This window comes from Phyllostomus hastatus, unplaced genomic scaffold (assembly GCF_019186645.2).
Source record: "Phyllostomus hastatus isolate PE091 unplaced genomic scaffold, TTU_PhHast_1.1 phas_scaffold_755, whole genome shotgun sequence".
Lineage (NCBI taxonomy): Eukaryota > Metazoa > Chordata > Mammalia > Chiroptera > Phyllostomidae > Phyllostomus > Phyllostomus hastatus.
Window position 1 is genome coordinate 2,014,004 of NW_025334039.1, and position 26,628 is coordinate 2,040,631.

General features: G+C 49.5%; 1 protein-coding gene across 1 annotated transcript in view; it reads left to right on the forward strand.

Annotated features, from left to right (window-relative positions):
- The first annotated feature begins 862 nt into the window (after positions 1–862).
- Positions 863–26,628, forward strand: part of SYN3 (synapsin III) — a 405,562-nt gene continuing 379,796 nt past the window's right edge. The window contains exon 1 of the mRNA XM_045826382.1: positions 863–912. The gene's annotated coding sequence lies outside the window, so the exon portion shown is untranslated. The remainder of the gene's footprint in view (positions 913–26,628) is intronic.

Sequence of the window (26,628 nt, forward strand, 5' to 3'; positions counted from 1 at the left end):
GCCCAAGTGGTCTTTTACCACCGTCATAGGACCCCTTCAAACCCTCCAACGGCTTATTTTCGCTCTTAAAACAGAACTGAAGCTCCTCAGGTGGCCCAGAGTGATTCAGCTCCGGTCACTGCTCGGGCCTCGCTCACTTTCCCCTTGGCCAGCACACTCAACCATCCGAGTCTCCAGTTCCAGCCTCAGAACCACTGTTATCCTTCTGCTCCTAGTCCAAAGTGGCCTTGGAGACCATCCTATTTATGGCATCCCTGGCGCCCTGTCTTATTCATAATCACTCCCTTCCCCATAACTGTGTTAGCCAGCTGACATTGCGGTCCTTGTTTGTTTGTTTGCATATGGTCCCCCTCCCCCCCACCCCATGCAAACTCCATGAGGGCAACAGATAAACTTCGTCTCGTTCCCTGTTGCACCCCTGGTGCGAAATGACTAGCATACTACCTGAGACATCTGTGACAGTGTCCTGACAGGTTTCTCAGAGGCGCCTCCTGAGCTCTAGGGAGATCAAGTGACTCGCTCAAAGCCAGCTTCCAAGGCCACTGCACTCTTCGCCCTCCCCAAGGGACGTCTAGACTCTCTTGGGATGGACACCTATTACCTCACTCGGCTGCCTGAGCCGGGTGAGAGCTGAGTCGAAGCAACTTTCCCTGCGTGGAGATGCCAGGAACCGGCGGGTGCGGTGAGGCGGGAAAGGGGTGCAGGGGCGGGGCCTCCGGAGGGTGGAGCCGGCTGGGGGAGTGGCCTGGCTGCCGGAGCCAATGGGGCGCCGCGGCGCGGGGAGGCCGGCCCCGAGGAGACGCTGGCGCGAGGTGGGATGCGGGGGCTGAGCTCCGGGAGCGGGAGAGGATCCGCAGGCGGGCCCAGTGGCCAAGACACCCACCCGGCTCTGGGTACCTGGCGGCTCCCACGGTAAGCACAGCGCCGCAGCGAAGTAGACTTTGTAGGGTGTCTGGCAGCGGGGAGTCCCCCCTCAACCCCTCAGCCGAGACTACTGGTGGCGCCCTCGCGCCTGGCGGCGTCCCCGGGCGCTCAGGCTGTGTGCCCGCGGGATGCGGGAGCTCAGGGGCCGGGGAGAGAGGCGAGGAGCCGGCAAGCCACGTTTCGTCCCCTGGCTGCTGCCGGGCGGCCCCAGGGCCGGACGCTGGGACAGGCAGGTCCACGTGCGGGGAATGTCTGAAGGGCTGGGAGCCGGAGGGGCTCAGGGTAGTGGCTCCTCGGATTATCTTCACTCAGCGCCAGGGCCCAGGGAAGAGCTTGCGGGGAGTCAGGGACTGCAGCGGCGGATTTCTGCTCTGCCTTGGTCCTCAGACCCTCGTGACCTGTTGCCCTGGGGTTAGGGGTCAGATTTGGCATGCCATTTCCTATGCCCAGTCATCCTGGGGTGCAGGAAAAACATCTCAGAGCGGTGGTTTCCCGGCCCAGGCTAGGAGCAGACACTAGCTCTTGATCCAGAGCCCCGTGCATTTATTCAGCATTTATGGGGCTCCTATTGTGTGCCAGACCCTGTGCTTAAGTAAGCCCTGGCAGCACGAAGAAGGGCGTTGGAGGAGCTCCTGGGACTAAGAAGGGCTATAGGAGGAACAATTATAGTGCATCATAATAGAGGGGACTGAGGTGTAGAGGAGGACCGTGAGCAAGCCGGGAAGTCTTCAGGGAGGCGGTGACTATTGAGTGGGCACTAGAGGAGTAGGAGGGTTTGCCAGGCTGAAAGCTGTGTGTGTTGAGGGGTGGGGGGACGACTTGATGGGATGGCAGGAATTCCAGATAGATGTTCTCGTGCAAAGATAAAGAAAGTGAAAAAGCCCACTGTGCCTACTTAGAACATCAGATAATCCTACATCAGATGATCAAGTAGGATGGGGGCATATTGTGGGTAGGAAATGAGCTGTCAACACTGCAGGGAGCTAAAGCATGCACAGACCTTAAAAAGCAGCCTGAGACTATTTAGAATTTTGTCCTGGGACGAAGGAGGGCAGTGGCAGAATTCTGCAGTGATCTAGTGACTCCTGCAGCTCTGTGGAAAAGGGATGGAGACTGGATGCATAGAAAGCTGGTAAGTTGTAGCTACTATTGGGGCGACAGCTGCAAATACACTGGCCACTTAAGGCATCCCCATCTGCCCGGGAACCCTGCCCCCTCCTTCTAGCCATGGATGCATTAGGGTGGGGAGATGGTGTCCATGTGACGTCTGCTTCTGCAGGTCATTTTTAATAATTGTTTCTGGAAGCTTTGACCTCAACTTTGTCGTTAGGAATGACCCCTGGAGGAAAGTGAAGGGTATGCTTGCTCCCCCTTTCTGATCTGCTGGCCTCCCCTTCTCCGTGGTTCTTCTTTCTGTCTCGCAGAGACACAGCCTCACCTATTAGAGGCCGTAGTAATGAGCGAGGTCTGCTGGAGAGTCCGACTGGAAAGTCACTTGAGCTATGTGCCCGGGGACATTATCAACCTTTCTGAACCCCAGTTTTCTGGCGTAAAAGGAAGTCATCATACCCACTTGCCATAGGTCTGGTTCCCTGAAAACATAATCAGAGGCTCTGAGATTTTTGTGTAGGGGATTCCTGGGTAGTGGTCTTATTCTGGGGATGAAGGGGGGAGGAGTGGGGGAGGGAAGCAGGACTGGGCAGAGGGAGAAGTTGATCTGTGATGGGGTGCAAGAGAAGTCTCCATTGATCCCTTTAGGCGTTGGGCCAAGCCTTTGAAGCCTCATGTTGACCAGCCAGTGGCTGCGCTGTCCCCAGGGAGGGGGCACAACTTTGAGTGTCCCTTTAGCGGGACAGTTCCTGAAGAGGAAGACACTCGGCTGTGGACTGTGAGAAGCCAGCACTGCCCGTAGCTGGGGGAGTAAGAAGTGCCTTGGGCTCCGGTGGGACTGAGAGCCGAACCAGGGCAGGCATCTGGGAGGATGGGCTTGGAAAGTGAATGAGATAACTCTGACAGTTAAAGGGCTTTGTGGGGTGCCTGGTGCAGAGCAGGCATTTTCAAAACGCTCATTTTTTTTATCTTTTAAATTCTTGACTGCATCTGAAAATGGATTTTGGAGTTTGAGTTGAGTAGATCAGCTTTTGTAAAGACAGAGCCTTTAATAATAGCCACAAGGACTCTTGCTGCCTGTTATTGAGTGCCTGATGTACCTATGCGTTCTCTCCCAGTTATCCAGTAATCTTCCAAGTTAGGCACTTTTATTCTCATTTTACAGTCAATGTAGTTTTCCAAAACCCAACAGAGTAGCTGTCCTTTGCCAGAAGATAATGACAACAAATATCAAAACGATATGATTTATTATGCTTCTAGAAGTGATTTCATTGGTGGATTTATTAATTCATTTTTTACCCAATTGTTAACTGAATCAGTGAGTATTGAAAGCCTCCTAAATGGCGTTTGCTGTACTGGAAATACAGTACAGTCTATTACAGGGGACAGACATTCAGTGCTGTGCTTCTTCAAAAGCAGACACTGAAGGAGGCACCATTGCATTGCATAGCCAGGATGTGATGAAGAGTAATAGGACGTTTTCCCAGCTGAGTCCTTCTCACCCTCCAGCTTCAATATAACTTCCTTAGAAAGGCCTTTTGGACCACTCTGTGTAAAGCAGGTCCCCCCCCGCCACCTTTACTCTCCCTTCGTAGCACTTGTCTGTCCATTTTTTGGTCCTCCCCACTGGTCTGAAGGCTCCAGGAGTTCATACATGGCTTCATCCCAAGGGCCCGGCCCAATGCTTCACACAAATTTCTTGAATGACTGAAATGAATGAAGGGTGAATCTGCTGAGCAGAGCGGCCGGGGAAGATCAGCCGAAGGAGTGATGTTTACACTGAGATCTGAGGGATGAGGCGGAGAGAACAGCTTGTTCAAGGACCATGAGGCGGAGGAACGGAGCTCAGCCTGACCGGGGAGCAGCCTGAGATGAGTTGGGAAGGCCGTGCTGAGCGTGGATTTTCCTCAAAGTGCAAGGAACAGTCATTGAAGGATTTTAAGCTGAGTAACAACCTGGTGTTACAGTATGGATTTTTTTTGTTGCCTGTCATGCTTCTGGGAGGCAAGCCCCATGGAGAATGTTTACTGAGAATAGTGCTCAGTAAACATTGCTGAAGCGAATGGATGAGAGAGTTTCTGCAGTTACCAGCTGGAAAGTGGAGCAGAGAGAAGAATGGGACCCTGTCAAAAACTAGGAGTTAGGTGAGAGATGTTGGTGTCCTGGCTTCATGATAGCAGTGGCGTTGGGGAAAAGTAGGATTGGAGCTATATTTTGGATGCAAAATGTACAGGACTTGATACATTAGGTATGGGGAATACAGTAAAGGGAAGGGTCAAGGGTCAGGTTTATATTTTAAGATGAGATGCCAGGGTGTCCATCACTAGATGAATGGATAAACAAAATGTGGTACATACTAACAATGGAATAATACTCAGCTGTAAAAAGGAATGAAGTGCCGATATATGCTACAACGTGAATGAACATTGAAATCATTCTATGTGAAAGAAGCCAGACACCAAAGATCACATAGCATATGACTCCATTTATAGGAATATCCAGAACAGGCAAATCCATAGGAACAGAAAACGGATTGGTGTTTAGTGCTTACCAGTGGCTTGGGGAGAAAGGCTAGATGGCACATGACTGCTTAAAGGGCAAGTGGTATTCTACTGGGGTGATGAAAATGTTTCGGAGTCAGATAGATGTGGTATTGCACAACATTATGAATGTATTACATGCCACTGAACTGTACACTTTAAAATGGCTACTGTTATGTTATATGAATTTCACCTCAATTATAAAAGAAAGAAGCTTGGGTAGATATGGGACCACCAGTCACAGAGTGGAGGAGCAAGTCGGTTTAGGAGCAAGTTGGAGCTAGAGGAGAAAATTCAAATGCTGTCTTGGAGATGCTCAAGGCATTGACATGGAACCTGGGGGGGTGGGGAGTCTGGGCTGGAGATACAAATGTGGGAGTTGTCGGTGTTTAGAAGTCGGCCGACAAAATGGGTGAGCTCTAGGGAGAGAGAGTGTAGAGAAGTACATTCAAGGTTGGCTCATCCTTTAATTTAAACCCATGAGGAAGGGGCTGTTGTCCTCATTTTCAGGCCCCCCAAAATGAACTTGCCCAAGGTCAGATAACTTACTCATGTGGGTTTCCTGGCTTCCAGTCCTTTACCTTTCCCATATCAGCACGATGCCATTTCAAACTTCAGCAAAGACCCGCCACCCTCCCTCCCTCTTCACCTCCCTGCTGTAGTCCTGATTGAGCATTCGTATGTGGCAGGCACTGTTCTGGGCAGGTATTGACAGAGCGTTAGAACTGGTTCTAACCATATGGAGTTTTCCAGGCAAAAAAGTAGCTGCAGCCAATAAGATACAAGGGACTTTAGAAGCCTGGAGGAGAAGCATCTGTCCCAGGTGTGAGGGTGAGTGGATGCTGCCTGGAGAAAGTGACAGCTAAGTTGAAACATGCGGCAGAAAGCAGAAGGACTGAGCCTGAGAATGAGAGTGATTCTCTGGGGGGTTCATGCTCCCTGATCACCTGCCCTGGGAATTCACCATTCTCTTCATCCCCCAGTTCTTTGCAGGTCACTGGCATGTTCCAGCTCATCGAGAGGGTCTATATTTTGTATAACCCTGGAGACAATAGGTAGAAAAACGGCTTGATTGGATTTCAGGCAGGAGCAAACCTTTCAAATCCAGGCTCCATCTCATGAGCAAGCAACTTACTCTCTCTGAATCTTACTTTTTATACCTATGAAATGGAGCCAAATAATATTCACTGCTCACTGTAGGAAATAAATAAGATGATACTGTAAAGTACTGGGCACATAACGAATGCTCAAAAAAAATATTATCTCGTTTATCTTTTGGAGAGGAAGAGTTTTTTTTTTCCCCCCAGTGGTCCCAACACTGTACATTATTTATGATACAGATACTCATGTTCCCCCTGAAGAATCTGACTTAATGGTGGGGTAGAACCTAGTGATCAGTATGTTTAGGAAGCACCCCAAATGATTCTGATATAAGCAAGGTCCAGGAACATTAGTTTAGACCAAATACTTGAGTCATTGCTATCATGAATGTGAAAGAGTTAAGCAGCTCGAAGCAGACTGGTGCCTTCTAGGAATTATTAGCCAATGACGGTGCTAGCCGATGATGTAATGTCTTTGACTGGCACTCCATTGGTTAAGTGTATTGTTTCTCTTGCTTGAGCTGTGTGAGAAGCAAAGCTGGAGCACAGGGTTAACAATTCTGTGGCAGCAGATAGAGCTATTTTAGAGCTAATCTTTCCATTCCTCGTCTGCTAGGTGTGAGTGTATAACACGGCAGCAGATTGTTGTCCCTCTCCTTCCAATAAACGGCTGCATCTTCCTCCTTTCCTCCTCCCAAGCAGAGCACATGTCTCCGTAGTACTACGGAGGAGGACCAGGAGGGGGAGGTGGGGGAGGAGGAGGAGGGGGATCGCTTAGGGAAGATTGAGCCCTTGCAAAGTTGGGCACTGCAGTCTCTCCATGCCGCTGGGGACCCAGCTGCTCTGGCCTTACAGAGGTCCTCCTGGATGAATTGCTAAACTGTCACCTGCTTCTGAGTCGCTGTTCAACCCTCAAACCGGGAGGTGAGCCCAGGGTTTTGGAAGAGGGAGTGGGCCTGGCAGACGGTAGCCTGAGGGCAGTGAGAAGGGAATAGCTCCATACTGAAGGTCAGGCACAGGCTTTATCCCATGGCTGCCCCGGCATACTGTGTGAACTTGGGGGTGATGGTCTCCCTCTCTGGGTCTGTTTGCTCCAGCACACAGTATGAGGCTTGGATTGGGGCTCTCTGACTTCTGGGAGACACTGGCTGGGAGTCCGATGACCAGGAGCTATAAACAAGCATACTCTTGGTATAGCTTTCCATCAAATGCTCCCTGAAGATACTGCTTTGCTCTGGGAATCGGGTACAGAAGGGAACGTTACCCTGGCCCCTCCTTACATTGTCTGAGCTCTCTCTTCAGTGTTCCCACTCAGCAGAGTGGCCCTGGGTGGACTCTGGCCCGAGCTTTCTCCAGACATACCTGAATACTCTCGGGGACATTGATCATGTCATTTTGAGGACCTTTGGGTCCCTGACCCTGGAGTTATCCTTGTGCCTCGGTGAATTTGAGCACTTTCCAGTTGTCTTGTGCTGGAGCTCTCAGGATTTGGGAGAGGAACTCCTTTTGTATTATGGAGAGCACAGTTGTGATGATTTTCTTGCTTGTGTGTGTTGGGCTGAGGATTAATTGCTCCAGGCTGAGATTCCTCACCTTGCCTAGAGAGGTTCCTAATGCAAGCCTGTCTGCCTCTAGGGGTAAACGGAAGGGAGCAGAAGTGGAAGGAGCAAAGGGAGCCCAGTTACTGGGAAAGGTTGCTAGCAAGAAATGCTGACCTTCATTTCGTAGGTAATTCAAGAAGACCTTGCATTTTATAGACCAACTATGAAGCTACTCCTCTCTTGCAGCCCTTCTAAAAACATAAATAAAATGTTCTGTTATTTTCATTGTTCAGCATTTGGTTATAAGTGGGGAGTCTCCAGTTTCCTTAGGGAGAGGGGAGCCTGCACGGGGTCCTCTCTGTGTCTTGTATGACCTCTGGGATCTGCCACCCTGAGTCCTGGGTCAGGCTTTGCTGCTGAAGAACATGTAGGTCCTCGGGCAAGTCACCATGCCTTTCCGAGCCTCATCTGTCAATCATTTTTAGAGTACCTTCTAGCTCTGTCTGTCTGGGCTGTGGGTGTGAAAAGCCATTGGAATCTGAGTCTGCTGATTAAGTGGGTTGGATGGGTAAAGAATGAGAAAAGGAGACATGCAGCATGTGTCCTGTGGGTGCTGGGCACTTCAACACATGTTTTCATTGATCTCACCCTCCCAGCATCCCTGGGATTAGGTGGAATTAACCTGAGTCTACAGATGTGAATGTCAAGGCTGAAGGAGATTCGGTGACTTATCCAAGATCCTCACTTAGTGAATGTGGAGACTGGTATTTAAGCCTGTGCAGGTGAATGTACTGGGCTGGCCACACGTGGTTGGATAACGGAATGGCTGGAGCTGGAATATTTATCTACCCATGTGCTCCTCTTTCTACCAGAAATCATGTGCTGATTTTGGGATTGACTAGTTCGGCCAGATTACTGTGTTTGATCCAGCCTCCTATCTGGGACAGAAGAAGATTTGGGGACACTGGGTCCAAAAAGGACCTCACAGTCCTTTGGACAGATCCCCCCAATGTATCACTGAGAAAATGGAAGTCCAGGGAAGTTAGGTGACTTGTTCCATGTCACTCAATGAGCTGCTAGACTGCAGGGGATGGAGACCAAGACTCCTAGCCTGAGGTGTTTGCAGTTGTATTATTATTAACGAGCTTTATAAACCTTCATTAGAGAACTTTGGGATCATTTGATTTAGTTATTCTCTCCCTCAGGGCCCTTTGAAGTGCCCAAGGGTTGGAGTAAGACTCGTTGAACAGCTACTCTACACCTGGCACTTGGCAGGTGTCTGAGACATGAAAGGGGGTGGTAAGCAAGCCGACTCTGAGACCTGGTCAGTCTCCTGAAGGAGCCTCCAGATGTAAGCTGTGTTTCAGGAGGGTCAGACTCACAGGTCATCGTCCCTCCCAGTGGGTGGGCTGCTGAGACCCGAACCCATTCTCTCTGCGTTTACCTGGTGCCAAATTTATACCACTGTAAGAACACCTGCCACATGACATGTTTTCTCTGTTCTTCGTCTTCCCAGCTAAGCTTGATGTTTCCTGGGCTCAGCTTACCCAACGTGCAACTTAATTAATCGGTGGAGCTGCCTCATGGGGTGGTGTCACTGTCTTGGATGTATAGAGATGTACACCCAGAAAGAAAACCCATCCAATAATCGTTAGCAAGTGCAGTGCAGATACTCTACTTTTTACTTCACTGTGATGCTAAGAAAGAATTTTCCTACCACCAGGCTTCAAATATTCAAATGATTGTCTAGGAAAGAGGGATTATCATTATTCAGCAGGGTGGAAGAGCAAAGCCAGCAGCCACGGGCAGCAGTTGGAGGGGAACAGACAGCAGGTAATTAGAGGAAGAGTGTGCTTGGCAGTGGAAGCTGTCAGGACGGAAAAGTCTACCTTCCACACTCCGGTCATCAGAAGTGGACGGCAACCCTTGCAACTAAGTTGCAAGTCCTTTGCCAGGACTGCTGCTCTAGCAAAGAGCAGCTCTTGCAGAACTGTGTCTTACTCCTTCCTTTTTTTTAAGATTTTATTTATTTATTTTGAGAGAGAGAGAGAGAGACAGAGACATCAATGTGTGGTTGCTGGGAGCCATGGCCTGCAACCTAGGCATGTGCCCTGACTGGGAATCGAACCTGCCATGCCTGGTTCGCAGCCCGCGCTCAATGCACTGAGCTACGCCAGCCAGGGTTCTTACTCCTTCTTTAGGTTCTGAAGCTGCTGTACAGGGTGAACATCATTCATCACCACAAATACCCTTGAAAATACTTCAATTGACAAAATAATTGCATTTTACATGGTTGTTGGGTATGACACCCTGAACTATATTTCTGGGCTAACTAGTGTGCAAAACACTGACCGAGTCTAAAAGAAAGAACAAAAGAAAGTCCATCTGCAGTTGTCTGGGTGTTCACACTGTTCTGTCTGTACAGTAATTGTGAAATTTCTAACCGGCGTTGAGTAGAAAGTTCTCAGGTGTTCTTGCTTGCTGGCAGGGTTGATGCCATTTTGCTTGGATAAACAGCCTCTGATACCTTCATGCATGTTAACAGTTTTTTTAACAGTGATGAAAATTAAATGACAGAATATATGTGGAAACCCTGAGCTCGGGAACTATTACAGAATAGATCCTCAGGACATTTTTGACTGGACAGTAATTAGGGTCTTGCTGTAGCTGACTTGTCTATGCTGGTCTTTGCAAAGCTTTAGAGAAGAACCTGGTCACCTGTGTCCAGGTTGGCATTTTTCTCTTCAAGGTCGGCAGGTCCTGTCTGGTTTCTTCGGCCAGTGCTCACCCTCACATGCCTGCATATTGCATCTAAAATCTGAAGTGGGAAATGAATGAGGTGGAGAACTATACAGACCTGAGTTCAAAACTCCAGACTTTTTCTATCATCGTGTGACCTTGAGCACATCACTTCATCTGCGTGTGTTCTTTTTCACTTATGAAAATTGAATCAGCAGAACCTGCCTTGAAGGGCGGATGGAGGATTAAAGGAGAACCTTTTTGCAGGGGTGTCCAACGGGCGGTCCGTGGGCTGCCCATGCGGCCCAGGGAGGCTATGAATGCAGCCCAACACAAAATCGTACATTTACTTAAAAACTTTTTTCGCTCATCAGTTTTTGTCAGTGTTTGTGTATTTCATGTGTGGCCCAAGAGAACTCTTCTTCTTCCCGTGTGGCCCAGAGACGCCAGAAGGTCGGACACCCCTGCGAGTGTGTCTGGAACAAGCAGACAGAGACAGAGTAGGTGTTCTGTAAACGCTAATGTATTTGTTCCCTCGGAGAGGTATCACAGAGAGGTGGAGGTAGGTTTTTTTCTTTCTTTTTTTTGTTTGTTTTGGTTTTGATTTTTGTTTCCAGACTCACCTTGGGTGTCCTTGTCCACATCAGGAACACCTCTAGACAGTTTGCCACGTGCCCGTGGGAAACCTCACGTGCATGACCCTCAGAATGCGTTTTCCTGCAGCCTCGCCCCCTCCCCATTCATCCTCCTGCCAGTCACCTAACCGAGCACCGAAGAGCAGCCCTTACAAGGGATATGTCAAACTTAGTCTATTTTCCATGCACCAATATTGAATTAAATATGTGAGGCAGGGGCTGCTTTACTCAGAGATCAAGTGGGCAGATGATTCGAGAGGCGCTACCAAGAAGCCAAAGTATGGCTCCAAGGTCAGAGCCTTGGAAATTTCATCACTGAATGTGCATCTCTCGTGTTTACTCATTAATCCATTTGACAAGTATTTGTGGGAGCCCTGTGATAGGTGGTATCCTAGGGGCAGGGGATATATCCATGAACAGGACAGACAGGACCCCTGACCTCATGGATCTCATGTTCTGGTGGGGAAATAGAAAATAACCATAAAACAAATATGTTGAGTGGTGTCAATTAGTGATGAGTGTCATGAAGAAAAATGAAATGGTATAAGGTGTGGGAAGATGCTATTGTAGAGATTCAGTTAAAGAAGGTGTCTCTGAGGAGTTGATGTTTCAGCAGAAGCCCAAATGAAGTTTGGGAAGGGCCTTTGGAAATACCTATGAAAAAGAATTCCAGGCAGAGGGGACAGCGAGTGAGCTTCAGGGTAGGTAGGGAGGCACAAGAAGGAAGATTTTGAGAAGATGTGACGAGAGAGGTACCTGAAACCAGGTCTGGTGGGGACTCCTGGACAGTGGGAAGAAGTCTGGATTCTATCTTAAGTTGGAGGTTTTGAGGAAAGAGTTTACATGGTTTGGCTTATTTGTTTTTTTAAAACATTGATTTGATTTTTTTGAAGATTTTATTTATTTTTAGAAAGAGGGGAAGGGAGGGAGAAAGAGAGGGAGAGAAACATCAATGTGTGGTTGTCTTTCATGTGCCCCGTCCTGGGGACCTGGCCCGCAACCCAGGCATGTGGCTCTGACTGGGAATTGAACCAGCAACCCTTTGCTCTGCAGTCTGGCGCTTAATCCACTGTGCCACACCAGCCAGGGCTGATTTGAGTTTTTAAATTGCCATGCAGTAAAACTGACTTTGTTGTTTAGTTCTATGACTTTCTTTAAAAATCCTCATCCAAGAACATGTTCATTGACTTTTAAAGAGAGGGGAAGGGGGTGGGAAGGGAGAGAGAGAAAGAAGCATTGATGTGAGAGAGAAACATCAATCATTTTCCTCCTATACACGCCCCCACCAGGGATCAGACCTGCAACCTAGGTATGTGCCCTGACCAGGAACCGAGCCTGCAACCTTTTTGTGCACGTGATGGTGCTCCAATCAACCGAGCCCCCCAGCCAGGGCTAGTTCTCTGACTTTAAAAAATGTATAGATTCATGGAAATACCAGCACCACAGCGAGGATGCAGAATAGTTCCATCATCCAAAAATGTCTCTCGGTGTCCCTTTATAGCCGCAAACTCCCCACTTGTAACATATGGCAACTACAACTTGACTTTTCATCACTACTGTGTTGTCTTTTTGAGAATGCCATACCAAATGGAATCATACAGTATGTATGCAACCTTCTGAGGCTGGTTTCTTTCCTTCAGCATGCTATCTTTGAGATCCATTCTATGGTATAGATGTACCACAGTGTGTCTATCCATTCACCCCTCGAAGGACATTTAGGTGGTTTCCAGCTTTTAGTGTTTCTGGATAGAGCTGCTACAAACATGTGTGTTCAGGTGTTTGTGTAAACATACGTTTTTGCTTTTCTAGGATAAACAACCAGGAGGCGGATTGCTCGAACCTATGACATATTTACATTTAACTTTATAAGAAACTATCAGTCTCTTTCCCAGTGTGGCTGTATCATTTTGTGCCCCTATCAGCAATGTATGCAAGTGCCAATTGCCGCTTCCTTATCCGTACTTGGCATTTTCAGTACTTTTCATTTTAGCCATGTACATAATTTAGCATTATCGTACCATGGTTTTCGATGGCATTTCCCTAATGGCTAATGATGATGCTGAATATTTTTTCACATGTTTATTTTCCACCCTTATATCTTCTTTGGTGAAGTGCCTGTTCGTGTCTAATACCCAATTTTTTAAATCACTCTTTTAACATGGTTGAGTTTTGAGTGTTTTTTATGTCTTCTAGGTACCAGTGCTTTCTTAAATATGTCATCTGTAAATATTTGACTTGTTGTTCTCAAGGAAGCGTTCTGACAGCTGTGTGGGGAGGAAGCTGTAGGGGCAGGGGTAGCTGGGGAGAGGTGATGGTAGTTGGGCCCAAGGTCGTTGACGTGGAATAGGTGAGAAGTGGTCAACTCAAACCTTTTGAGAGTAAAGCCATCTGAACTCGGTGACGGATGGGGTGTGGAACATGAGAGAAAAGAGGAGTCATGGATCGCAGCACTGGTGGAAGGGCTAAGCATGTAAATAGAATGTAGGCAGGTCTCTGCCCTCAAATAGCTCACAGTCGAGCAGAAGGAATTTTACCATGAGCAGCTCACCTGGAATGCGACCCGGCGTGCTCTCAGTGATCATGGGGAGAGGATTAGGGGAGCACAGGTGATGGAGAACTTACAAAGTGTAAGGCTCGCAAGGCCAGCTTTCAGGACAACAGCTCTTACAGTTTTTACATATATGTAAAATAAGTAGATGGTTGTTAAAAATGCAGCTGGTGAGGCTCCCACCCCCAAAGCAGGCAGCCTGCAAGTTAGCAAGCAGCACACATCACTTGCATGGGCGATTGGTCCACCACACCGTGAGAAACCCTTGGCAGAGTTGGGGAAGACTTCACGGAGGAGGCGATGTGTGAGGCGAATGTCCGTGTTTAGTAGGAACGCTGGCGTGGAGAAACCTGGAGCAGGGGCAGTCAGGCAGTGGGAAAAGCCAAAGTGAAGGCTTGGAGGAATGAGAGAGAATGGCTGGAGCCTAGAGTAAGTGCAGGTTGGGTGATGGGGATGACTACTGGCCAAAGAGTTCGTGTCTGTGCATCGATGGGCGGAGTCACGTGATTTCCTGCGCCGGAGGACTCTAAAGTGGTGTCAGCCCCTCCTCAGCTCCCCTTTACTAATGAAGGGCCCGCAGTGGTGAGATGTTCCAGGCGGCCCCAGAGCTGGGCGTGCAGAGCAGCCGACATGCATTCAGTCTTGTGGGATGAAGGACCTTTGAAGAAAGCTACTGCTTCTGGTTAAAAGTTACTGTTTTTATTCTTTCTTGGCTAATTAATAGCAATATGGTATATCTTTTGAGTGGCTGAAAGAGCCACAAAAAGTGTGAAAATATCACGATGCCCCTAGAAGTTGTTATATGTGGGGCTGTTTCCTCTTATCCTAAGTGGCCCTAGATTACTATGTTTTTAGAGTTCTTCTAAATCTGTCTTCCCCCCTAACCTCCCCCGTTTCAAGTGCTAGTGCACTTGACTGCAGCAGAAATTCCTTCTGAATTAGCGTGTCTGTTTGGCTGAAGTCAGGAAGGCGAAACACCACATACACGTGTGTTGTTTTCTCGGGAAGAATCGACGGGCTCTGACTAATGGGCTTTCCTTCTTTTTGTAAGGTTCAGAGAGAGGTGCTGTGCGCTGCCAGCCTAGAGCAGGGGTGTCAGGCTCATGCTCACTGGGGGCCACATCAGCCTCGCGGTCGCCTTCAAAGGGCCGGATGTAATTTCAACCCCTTAGCAGTTAAAGAGTAGTTACATTTACACAGTCCTAAAATTATTTTGGCCCTTTGAAGGCAACCGCGAGGCCGATGTGGCCTCCAGGAAAAATGAGTTTGACGCCCCTGGCCCAGAGCCCTTTGCCCCTTATTTGCAGGTTCTCAACTGTGTTGGTGTCTTAGTAGGCTCGGGCTGTTATCAGACTGCGTGCTTAAACAACAGACATGTATTTCTCACAGTCCTGGAGGTTGGGAAGTCCAAGGTCAGGGTTCTGGGGAGGACCCTCTCCGTGGTTTGCTAAGGCCATCTCCTTGCGTTGTCTTCACGTGATGAAGACCAGGGAGAGAGGGAGCAAGCTCTTTCTTGTGTCTCCTCTTCTAGGAGCGCTAATCCCAGCGTGAGGGCTCCACTCCCCCGGCCTAATTATCTCCAAAGGCCCCACCCAAATACCATCCCGTTGCGGATGACAGCCTCAGTATATGAATCCGTGTGGGTGGGACACATTCAGTCCATGGCAGTTGGGTAGTTGAGTTTGCTTGTAAGGGTCCCCCAGACTATAACATGCTCTGAAGTCTCCTTTGGCAGAGAGGGAGAGGGAGTTCTGGGGAGGCTTCCTGAGGGACACCTACCTGGGTGGGCTCAGTTTTGAAAAATGAATGGAGTTCAGTAATGGGATGGGGTGGGGAGGGGCTTCGAGGCAAATAAAATAGGATGGCAACCCAGGAAGCAGGAACAGCGTGCACAAAGGCCTAAGGTCACACGGCAGGCAGGCAGGTGAGTGTTAGGGAACACGGTGGTGACAGGTGAAGCTGGCATGGGTCAGAAAGGGTCTGCGTGCTGCATGGAAGGCCGTGGAGGTGCATCAGGGAGCAACTGCGGTGTTTAAGCTGGGTGGTGACACGGTCCAGTTTTGTTTTTTAAAAAAAACATGTCTCTGATGGTCTGTGCTATGAAAATAGATTTGGAAGAGACCGCATTGGGTGCAGGGAGACTGGAAAGGAGGCTTTTGCCTCTGGTGCATGAAAGAGATTGTGTGCGTGTCTGAGCTAGAGGTTGAAAGAGATGACACAAGTGTTGAAACCTCCCTCTCATTCATCCCCACGCCCAGAACACACCCTTTTTCTCTGTGATGGGGCCGTACGGAGGCGAATGGGATATGCTCCCGTCCTCAAAGAGTTCGTGATGTAGGGGCATCTAAGAAACCCTCGGCAGTACAAGAGATGGATTTACTTGATTTTCAGATTCACAAATATCTTTGGAAGGCTGACTGTGTGCCACCCTTTCGGGCGGGTGCTGGAGATGTGACCGTGGAAGTGCACACAGAAATCCCTGTCCTCACGGGGATCACACTGAAGTTGGAGGAAGCGCAGGAATGATACTCTGCACAAGTAAAATAGATACTATGTTAGAAGGTCATGGGTGTCACAGGGAAAGCTAAAGAGAAGGGGTGTTGGGGGAGGGGCGGCCATTTTTTAAAAGGCGACCTTTGAATAAAGAACAAAAGGACGCAAGGGAACGCTTTCATCAAGTTGGAAATACGGAGCCTGACACGCCTGCCTGGAAGCGTGGGGGGCAGCAGCTCTGAGCACGGGCTTTGGAGTAGGGCCGACCTCGGTTTGATGCCTGGCTCCAGGCCGTACCGGCTGAGTGACACGTCATCTCACCTTCTTGACCAGGGATCATTCTATGCATAAAAGGGGTTGGTGATGCCCATCTTCCAGGATTACCGCGAGGCTGGAAAGAGACCTGCACTGCTCCGCACCAAGCCTGGAGCACTGAAAATGCTCACTGTACGGCACCTATTTATACTGTTGAGGATGACTCTGGAGGGGCATCACTCGGGCTTTATGGGAAGGGGGCCCTGTGAGGTGAGCCCCGGAGGCCTTGAGGCAAGATTTCCTGGCCAGAGCTTTCTGCCCTGCTGTTGCAGCCTCTGCAGAGTCCGGGGGCCTTGGGGCAGAGGCAGAAGACCCAGAACAGCCCCGGGACTCCCTCCAGCAGCCCAGGGGTCCTGCCCTACCTCAGCCAACCTCTAACCCGACTGCCAGTCAGGATTCCTAACTTGCCTTTTCTGTGAGATGAGAGGACTGGCTGCCTGGGGTCCCGCTGCAGGGCTGTGGGACCACGGGATTCCTCCCTCTATTCCTTCTTCAGTAAAAGAAGCGCAGCAGTGTGCTGGGAACAGGGCACAGTATCACGCCACATCCTGTGGCCCTGGAAGGTCTATCCTTGTTATCTTGAGAAGAATTCTGCCCCCAGGCAGGTCCCAACCCTCTGGGAGAAGATGTGAGAAAAGATTTTTGTGATTTAAAAAAAAAAGTGGAGGTGAAGCCATCTGTGGGTGGGAAGGCAAGTCCGGCTTTTGTTCAGCAGTGAGACGAGCGAGTGCAGCAGAAAGGGCTGTTTTCTGTGGGGGCCGGAGGAGGCCGCAGCTGCTGGGCGGACGTCTCTGTCCCCTCTGTCCTGGCCGTGAAGAAGCCCTGCCTGCCTGCAGGTGACAGCAGAGTGGGCTCCACTCTGGAAGGAGCCCGCGGTGCGGCTGGCTGGGGGGTCTTTGGGTGGAAACCTGATGCCAGGATGGGAAAGCTCTGCTTCCCGTGGGCGCTTCCCTGTGCCTGTCGCACGTCCTTGGCCATTAGGTATCATAGCACCCGGCCCAAGGGGGCATTACTGCCGCTTGGCTGAGGCCGGCAGCCTCCCCAGGCTCTGGAGCTGGCTTCACGGGGAGGGGAGGCGTCGGGAGGCAGCTGCCGCTGCTGAGATGGGCCGTGGGCGTGCGGTAGTCTTTTAATCTAGTCCTTTTTTTTTTCATTTTGTTTTCACTATTTTTTCTTTACTTTATTCAGTTGCATCCTTTTATTCATGCACTCCAATTCTTTTTCTTTTCTTCCTTCTATCCTAATTTTCTTCTCTCTTTCTTTTTTCTCCACCCCTTCCTTCTTTTCATCTACCCATTTACTTACTGCAGTATCCATCCCTCAAGTGTGTTCCCAGCCCTGCGCTAGCCTGCAGTTACAGATATAGTACAAACAATGCTTTTCCTTCAGCTCCCCAGCTCCCTGGCTCCTTCAGAGGGAAGAGAGATGAGAAACAGCCAGGCAAAATGTACAGACTCTGCCTGTGGTCAGACCCACCTGGTTAGAGTTTTGGTTGCCTCCTTGCTGTGTTACCCTGGGCAAGTCACTGAACCTTTCTGAGCCTCAGATGCTTGGGCTCTAAAATCAGGGTACTAGAAGCTTCCTGCTAGGATGGCCAGGAGTACAGGAGACAGTGAGAGTGCAGGGAAGGTGCTTTGCCAAGGGCCTGGCAAGTGGTAAGAGCTCAGTCCATGTTGTTGTTATTAATATAGTCTGACGAATGTTATCAGAAATCAGTATAAAGAAAGGCAGAGAAAGTAACCACTTTTCTGTGTCTGCAGATTGGCACCCAAGCTCTTCAGGTCCGAACCCCTCGTTTTACAAGTGAGAGAAGCAGCGCAGGGGTGGAGGGGTGGTAGAATGACTTGTGGGGTGGGGGGCGGCGTGCTGATAGTGCGGGGTGGGGGGCCAAACCATCAGGCCGAATCCTGACTGCACACTGAACTGCAGTGGCGACCGGGCAAGTTACTCCACCTTTTCTGTGTCCCAGCTTCCTCTGTACGTGAAGTGGGGATAAGGGATCATAACAAAGGGTAACTGTTAGGACTAATTAGGTTTAGTATACGATCAGGCTTACAACAGTACCTAGCGCATAGGAAGCATTATGCGACTATTAGCTGCCGTGATTATTATGATTACTGTCATCATCGTTATTGCAAAGGTCACAGGACAAGCAGGGCAGGTGCCCACACCTGCTCCTTTAGTGAAAACGCGCCTGCTGGCCCTGCCCGCCACACCTGCTCCTTGACGTGAGTGGCGAGGCAGCCAGCTCTCCTCATCTACAGAGGGGACTGCGTCCTCACAGTTGCCGCTGAGCTTGCATTTCCAGAAATGGAAAGAAGGCCAGTTAGGCTGTGGCTCATGAGGGAGGGGAAGCAGGTGAGGATGATGTCGTCTCTGATAGGAGCTCGAACGCCATCCAGAGTCCACTGGGGACCCCCAAAGGAGCAGTCCTGTCAGGGGAGTAGAGAGGCAGGCAGGGAGGCCAGAGGAGAGCTGCTGCTTTGGTCCAGGCGACAGATGCCAGGTGGTTTAGACCCTAGTGGTAACTGTGGGGGTGAAAGAAGCAGCGGGGTCGGGGGCTGAGTGGGCAAGGAGTTGACGATGGCCTGGGTGCGAGAGGCTAGAAAGGAGAATTGTGGGATTCTCCTCCGCTTTTCTAGCTTACACAACTGAGTGGCGTATTTGCTGAGTCGGGGAAGGTGGAGAGGGGCAGGAAATCAGGAGTTCTGTTTTGGACATGATAACTTTAAGATGCCTCATAGCTATGCCTTGGCTACCCTCCGGAGTGAACTTGCTAAATTCCTCATTAGGGCGACACCTGGCCACTAGAAGCACCGCCAGACTGGCTACCTGCCCTCTGGAAGCTTAGGCAGGAGGCCTGGCAACTGAAGGCGGTAAGATTGAGGGCTGCAGTATTCATGGCATGATCTCAACAGTGGTACCATTCTCTCTCTCTCTCTGTGTCTCTATCTCTCTTTTTCTTGCCTGTCAATAACTTCACTCAGGTGTTCCACGTGGCTGGTATTTGCCCCTCGTTTTAGCCTGCCCTTTGCATCTGCAGACCGTCCCAAAGTTCTCCTTTGTCTCTAAGAAGGAAGTTGCTTATGTGGCTCCATGTGCTTTCTGCTCCAGGAGAAAGGAACAGCTTGTCTGATTCCTGGGCCTTGGCAGTGCCAAATTTCTCCTTGACTCCAGCTCTGCCTGCTGCTGCCTCCGACTCAGTGAGTCGGCAGCCAGACACGGTCCCTCCCCAAACCCACAGTGGCCAGTGTGTGCAGGGCTCTGCAGGGACACAGAGCAGTTCTCTTAGTCCTAACTGGTTGGTGAGAGCAGTCAGGGAAGCCAGCCCAGGGGGGAAGGGTGAGCTGAGTCAGAAGTAAGAAACAGCCGAAGAGTGGAGGGAAGCAAAGGGAAGGTCGTGCCGGGCCGAGGGAACAGAGATGTAAAGTCACTGTGAGGCAGGCAGGGTGTAAGCGAGCTGATTCCAGATGCACGGAGCTCTGAGACGTCACAGTGAGATGGAAGGTCAGTAGGCCCTGGCCCCAGACAGACCTGGGTTTGCACCCTGGTACCCCTGAGGGGCAGTACTGCCGATTGGTTAGGACCCTGCCCACCGGAGCCAGGTTGCCTGTTTGAATCGCCGCTCTGCCACTTATCAGCAATGTAAGTTTGAGCCTCGGCGTCGACAGCTGTACAAGGCAGGGAAGGATAGCATACCTATCTCATGAGGCTGGAGGAAGGATGCCATGAGCTAATATGTATCAGGAGCATAAAACAGTGCCTGGAGGAGCTGTCATTGTCATTTACGAGTTGACCAGGAGTAAATTACCTGTCATCTCTGGGCCTCAGTTTCCTCCTCTGTGAAATGGGGGTGATAGCACTGCCTGGTCAGGATTGTTGTGACAGCTGGGGACCCCCAGTAGGCCGTTCTTGTGCAATACCCGGCTCCTCCAATAGGCTCCGTAAAGGGTAGCCGACACCACCACCACCACCACCATCATGGTAATTATTACACTGCCATGTGGGCTGTTCTGGCATCTAGTCCTTGCTTATTTATTCCCTCCCTCTGCCCTGCAAACATCATGGATCATCCAGCCTGCGGACTGGAAATTAAGTGCCGTAACTCTGGCCATAGTTGTCCTGAAAAGACTATCTGCCTCTCTCTGGGCAGCAGAGATTCTGGCCACTCCATCCGCGTTCCCCCAATCGTGGGCAAGGCCAGCCGCAGGGCCGTCCCTGAAGCCGGGAAAAATGAGCATTCCACAGATGAGTTCTCCCCCACCCCCTCCCCACACTGAGAAGGGAGGAACCATGCTAAGCACAAGGAAATCCTGAGATCCTTCCACTCTCTGCTCCCTCCACTCTCAGGGAATTGGACTTTCACCCATGGTCCCACTGAGGAGGAACCTGGAGAGGACAGGGCAGTCTCTTGGGCATCACAGCTGGGCTCTGTACGTGTTCTGTCCCTGCCTGCTTCTAATCTGGTCTGCATCTAGGGAAGACCACATAACCGCAGTTAAAACTGGACCCAGGAACCAGACTGCCTGGGTTTGACTCCCTTCTCCCCCAGTGCCCAGACATAAGTCACTTTATCTCCCTGGCCTCCATGTTTACATCTGTGTAACGGAGATGGTGTGGATAATGGCTTACGTCTCACAAGCCTGAGGGTGGGGAAGGGACTGGAGAGGGAAGACGTGCCCGTGGGATATGGCACTTGTACCCATGAGAGACGAGGGTGGCCTGGCAAGAAGGGGAGGAGAGAGATGAGATTGAATTCTAGAGCCACTTAAGACACGGAATCCCATTGGAGGAGGAGCAGAAGGTGGGGCGGGACTATGAACCACGTGTTATCCTCAGGGTTCGAGCCTGGCTGATGTGAACACAGAGGGGTCGGGAAAGCAGAGCTGTTCGCCCTCGGGAGAGGAGGCTGCCGTCCAGAGGGGCCGACTGGCATTCTGGACGATCTCACCGTGGTGGGCATCTCTCCAGCCCCAGTTTAGAAGGAAAATGCCTAGAAATGATACTGTGACATATACCCACAAAACCACATTTGGTTTGTTTCACAGTCAGTTAACATCCCTGGAAAATCGCCTTTATTTATTCTGAAGCGCCTCTCATGGGCAGCCCTCACTCCAGGCCTCGGGATGACCTTTTAGGTCCAGACCTCAGGGCGTCAGGGGCCTCTGTGTGGATTGTGGACATGACCTTTAGTGGAGGTCTTGCTAAATCAGACGCCAGCAGGTGTGATTGTCAGGTAACACAAGCTTGTGTCCCAGTCCCACCTGGCGTTGCTTGGAGAGCTCTATAAATTCTGTTTGTACAGAAACCAGGCGATTGTTTTGTGGCTAACTTGTTTATAGTTGCTTTCTAATTTTAGGTTAAAAGCTTTCATTTACTTTGATTTGACCCTGTTTTGGCATTTCTCGATTTCAAAGTATTTTGAATCAGGGAGGGTGATCTCGAATAAATGGAAGAATCTGGCCTATCTTGATCTCTAGGAGGCTCTCTCCTACAGCATTTCCAACAAGGGGAAGGCGTTGTCGCTACAGAAGGCTCACTCCTCCACAAATCCTCTCCCCGCAGCCCGAGTCCTCCCTGTCTGGGGGCCCACAGTGTCCCACCTGTGGGAACAAGAGTGTTGCCACTCACAGGAGATCAAGGCCCGTGTGAGTGGATCTGAACTCATCAAAGCCAGCCAGCGCACGCTTTCATGTTGCTGTGGCTGGGAAAGAGCTCTCGGGATGAAAGGCCCGGGGATCTGTCTGCGGGGGCGGAGCCACTCCCTCCGATGCGGATGCGTGGTTGACCTTTTTTTAGGAAGTTAGGCGTCCTAGCTCTGCAACTTGAATGGCACAGCCCGTGAGTTCTCAGGCTCACCCTAGACTCCCTCACTGCCTGTGCTCATCAATATATTGATGCAGCCCGGCCCATGTTGTCTCCATGAATTTTTAAACTTTCTGCTTGGGTGGAAGTGGTTTCAGCCGCTGTTAATTATCCAAACGCCGGTTCCTAATGGGTGAGGGAAAGAAAATCTTCCAGCACTCACTGAGCAGAGAGGATGGAGAGAGAATTTGTGTCTGTGTATTTACATGGGGAGGAGCTCATGCAAATGAGATGAAATTAGCTATTCCTTTGCATTATTCCCATTTTGATTCCGTGTAGGATGAGGTGTCAGGCACTGTGATAGCTGCTTGATTTTATGGAAACTAGCAAAGTTTAGGAATTTCCAGAAAGTTGGAAAAAAAAACACCACAGCTTAAAACTACAGCATGTTTCGTCTTCCTGAATGAAAAGGTGAGGATGACTTAATTTCATTCCTGTTTTTGAAGAGGTTCACACCACAAATCTTTAATGAACCCCCACTACGTGCTAGGCACTTTTCTAAGTGTTTGGGATGCAGCACTGAACAAAGCAGACAGTGATCTCTGTTCTGGGAGGCTTAGATATTATCAGAGGGAGCAGAGACTCAACAGTAAGTGAAATAAGTAAGTCAACTATATCGTTTCCAGAAGGCAGTGCATGCGATGGGGAACAGAACAAGTGGAATAGTGTAGGAGAGATCCATGTGCCAGACGGTTTAACATTGGGTGGTCGGGGGAGGCCTCGCTGAGCAGGTGACATTTGAGCAAAGATCTGAAGGAGAGGAGGGAGTGAGCCATGCAGGTGTCCACAGCAAGAGCGTTCCAGGTGAGGGAGCAGCCAGTGCAAAGGCAGCTGATCAGCAGGGTCACGCACCGGAATTCATCGTCTTCCTTTATTTTCTCCGAAACGTGCCAGGCCTTGAATATTCCTTATCCAACGAACCTTTGTAGGAGAGCCAGGTGTTAGCCCGTGAAACACCACGCCATAGACTTCTGCAGAGCCCTTTGAAGATTAAAAAGCAATTTCATGTGCGGTGCTGGGGCTGCTCTGTACCCTGGTTATATGAATGTGCTCAAACTCATAGAACTGTATACCAAAACAAGTCCACTTTACTCCATTCACTTAAAAAATAAATATTTCAAAAAGTAACTGAATGCATTTTATTTCGGTCTGCTCAAAGACCCTGTGGAGAGGGGAGGTGTGGGGTGGCATCCTCACGTGGCAGATCCAGAACCTGGGGCCCTGACGTTCCTCAGCTGCAAGAGGCAGAGCTGGGTCTCAGAGTCAGATCCATCCAAAGCCCCTTTTCGTGTAAATACTGCTGTCCCTGCCACATTGCCTCCCAAACTCAAGCTGACCACACTGCCTGACCTTCTGGCAATGGCAAACACAGACGGTCTGAAAAGCAGTCAGAATGATGACGACAGCTAACCCAGACTGCTCATCACGTGCCAGGCACAGGGTACTTCCCACATGTTAGGTCGCTTAGTTCTCCTAAGAACCCTATGAGACATGCTGTTATACTCTCCCCATTGTACAGATGAGGAAACCAAGGCACAGAGAAGTTAAGAAATTTACCCAAATCTACTGTGTTGGTAGTAGGTAGCAGAGCTGGGGTTAGAACACAGGCAGTCTGGTTCCAAAGTGTGTGAGCTTAACTTTCAGGCTTATGTCCAGGTCTAGAATTCTGAGACCGTGGTAGTCCTTAGCCTGGGTTTGGGAGGGGTCTTGCACTTGAAGAATTCTTTTATTTTTTTTTAGTAAAGCATTCTTTTTTTAGTGTAAGGTTCACAACAAATTTAGAGAAAGGTACAGAGATTTCCCATGTGCCCCCTGCTCCTACACCTGCATAGCCTCCCCCATTATCAACAACCCCCCACCAGAATGGTACATTTGTTACAACTGGTGACATTAATGTATCATAATCATCCAAAGTCCCCAGTTTACATTATGGTTCATGCTTGGGGTTACACTTTCTGTAGATTTGGACAAATGTATAAAGACATGTATCCAAGCCCTGGCTGGCGTAGCTCAGTGGATTGAGCACGGGCTGCGAACCAAAGTGTCGCAGGTTCGATTCCCAGTCAGGGTACATGCTTGAGTTGCAGGCCACGGCCCGCAGCAACCGCACATTGATGTTTCTCTCTCTTTCTCCCTCCATTCCCTCTCTAAAAATAAATAAATAAAATCTTTAAAAAAAAAAAGACATGCATCCATCCTTATGGTAGCATACAGAGAATTTTCACTTGCCTCAAGATCTGAGCTCCACTTACTCATCCTCCCCACCCTTCGCTGCTCACAATCCCCGGTGATCACGGGTCATTTTACAGTTGACTCTTAGACCACAGAGGTTTGAGCCATGCAGGTCTACTTCTGTGTGGAACTGTTTCAATAAATACTGTAAATGTATTTCCTCCTTTATGATTTTCTCATTTATGATTTTCTTATTACTTTTCCTTTATCTAGCTTACTCAATTGTGATAATTTAATATAGAATGCATATAACACACAACATACATGTTGATCAGCTATTTATGTTATTGGTAAGGCTTCCAGCCAACAGTAGACTATTAGTAGTTAAATTTGGGGATAGTCAAAAAGTTGTAAATGGATTTTCGGCTGTGTGAGGGGGGTTGGCACACCCTAACCTCTGCAGTGTTCCAGGGTCACCTCTACTGTCTCCATAGTCTTGCCTTTCCTAGAGTGTCATGTGGTTGGGATCACACAGGATGAATGCAGACTTTGCAGGCTGGTTTCGTTCCCTCAGTAATATGCATGTGAGATTCCCCCATGAGTTTTCATGGTTAGATATCTCACTTGGATGCACCACAGCTTATGTATTCACTCATCTATGGAAGGACATCTTGGTTGCTTCTGAGTTTTGGCAATTATGAATAAACATCCTGCTAGGAACATCTGTGTGCAGGTTTTGGGTGGGCACAAGTTTTCAACTCCTTTGGGTAAATACCAAGGAACGTGAGCGCTGGATCATATGGTGAGAGTATGTTCAGTTTTATGAGAAACTGCCTTACGCCTCCCCAAGTGCCTGTGCCATTTGCACTCCCACCAGCAGCGAGTGTGTGTTCTCATAGCTCCCCGACCTTGCCGTCGTGTGGCGCTGTCTGCGTCCGAGATTCAAGCCGTTCTGATAGGTGTGTGGTGGCATCCCCTTGCTCTTTTAATGGTCATCTCCCTGATGACGTGTGATATGACACATTTTCTTCATATGCTTATTTGCCATCTGCCTATCTTCTCTGATGTGGCTCTTAAGGTCTTTGGCCCATTTTTAATTTAGTAGCATGTGAAACAAGGCTGTGGTAGGAAGGATGGGGAGGAGAGGAGGATGTTAAAGATGTTTAGGGAGACAGCACTGATAGGGCCTGGTAACTGAGTGGCTGAAATTGGTGAGGGTTAAGAAGTAGTGAAGCATGAGACTCGGGTTTGTGGCCTAAGTGAGTGGACAGATAGGGGGGCTTCTGGGAGGAAGTGGGGGCGCCCAGAGGGATAAGGTCTTCTGAGGATGAGCGAGGAAATAAATCCGGGTGTCTAGGAGATACCTGAGCAGACGTGCCCACTCTCCTGTCCAGGCTGATCAGTTGCTTATATTTTCCCATAAGGAGCAGGTGCCACCCTGCAAGGTGGCTCTCATTCTTACGGAGTTTTCCTGCCTCTTCCATGAAACACTGGTGTCCTTGTGATTTGTACCTTACTTCTGTCCTGTGTTTCCACCGACACATCCGAGAAGTCTCCAGCCTGTTTTGTTTTTAATTACCTTTACCAGTAAAGTCTTCCTTTGCATCACAGCCTGCAAGAAATAGGTTTGCAAAGCTGCTTTATAGTTTGTTTTTGTTTTATTTTTCCTGTCTGGTGTGGTCACCCCTGTCCACTAGTGGCCATAGGTGGGACAGCTTGGGACTGAGTGAGTACTTCTCACTCGCTGGCCTACAAGGTTCTGTCCCTGAGACTTCCTGCCCTTCCTTTCCTCCCCAAATCCTTCCCACGTCCACGTGATCCCCATATCAGATTTTGTCACTGAAGAGCTATCCAGTATCTAGTAGCAGAAGTGAGTGACTCACAGAGCAGGAAGACACCTTTCAAATCATGTAATCGAACTCCCTCCTTTCTTACAAGAGGAGCCTAATGACTGTACCAGTCCCTAAGTTGTCTGCCTCCTCCCTACACATCCTCCACACTCCCCTTTCCACCCAGGAGTCAGGGAGACTAGCTTATGTCTTCCCCTTGTTTATATAAAGCCTCCAGTGGCTTACTTTCACACTTGGATTAAAATTATTTTCTGTGTGGCCCTTCATGATCTGGCCTCTCTTTGCTTTTCTAAACATTTTTTTAATAAAAACCTTCTCCCTGTTTCCTGGTTGGGGTGGCCTTCCTTTTATTCTTCAACTTGCCTGACTCCCTCTGCCTCAGGGCCTTTGCATGAGCACAGCCCTTTCCCCTCGCTATCCACGCACCAGAGAGGCCTTCCCGGCCGCTCCCCACTGTAATCTCCATGACAGCACTCCGTGTATTCCTTACTGACCCTAGACCAGTCCATACGTGTTTGTTCACTTGTTCATTGTCTGCCTCCCTGTACCAGGCTGGCAGCTCCTCTGGGGCCTGAAGTGGGGAGGAGTATTGGGAAGAGCCTTTGACCAACACAAGGTAGTGAGGTGGTTCTCAGGTGGTTCCCCTGAGGGTGGGCAATGCCCACCCATGTAAGGGTGACCCGATTTCCTGAAGAAGGGCTTGTTCAATAATCTCTAAGTTCTTTCCAACTCTAACATTTGGTTCCTTTCCTAGTTAGCCTTTTAAAAATGAGATTCCGTTCCAGTAGTGACTCGG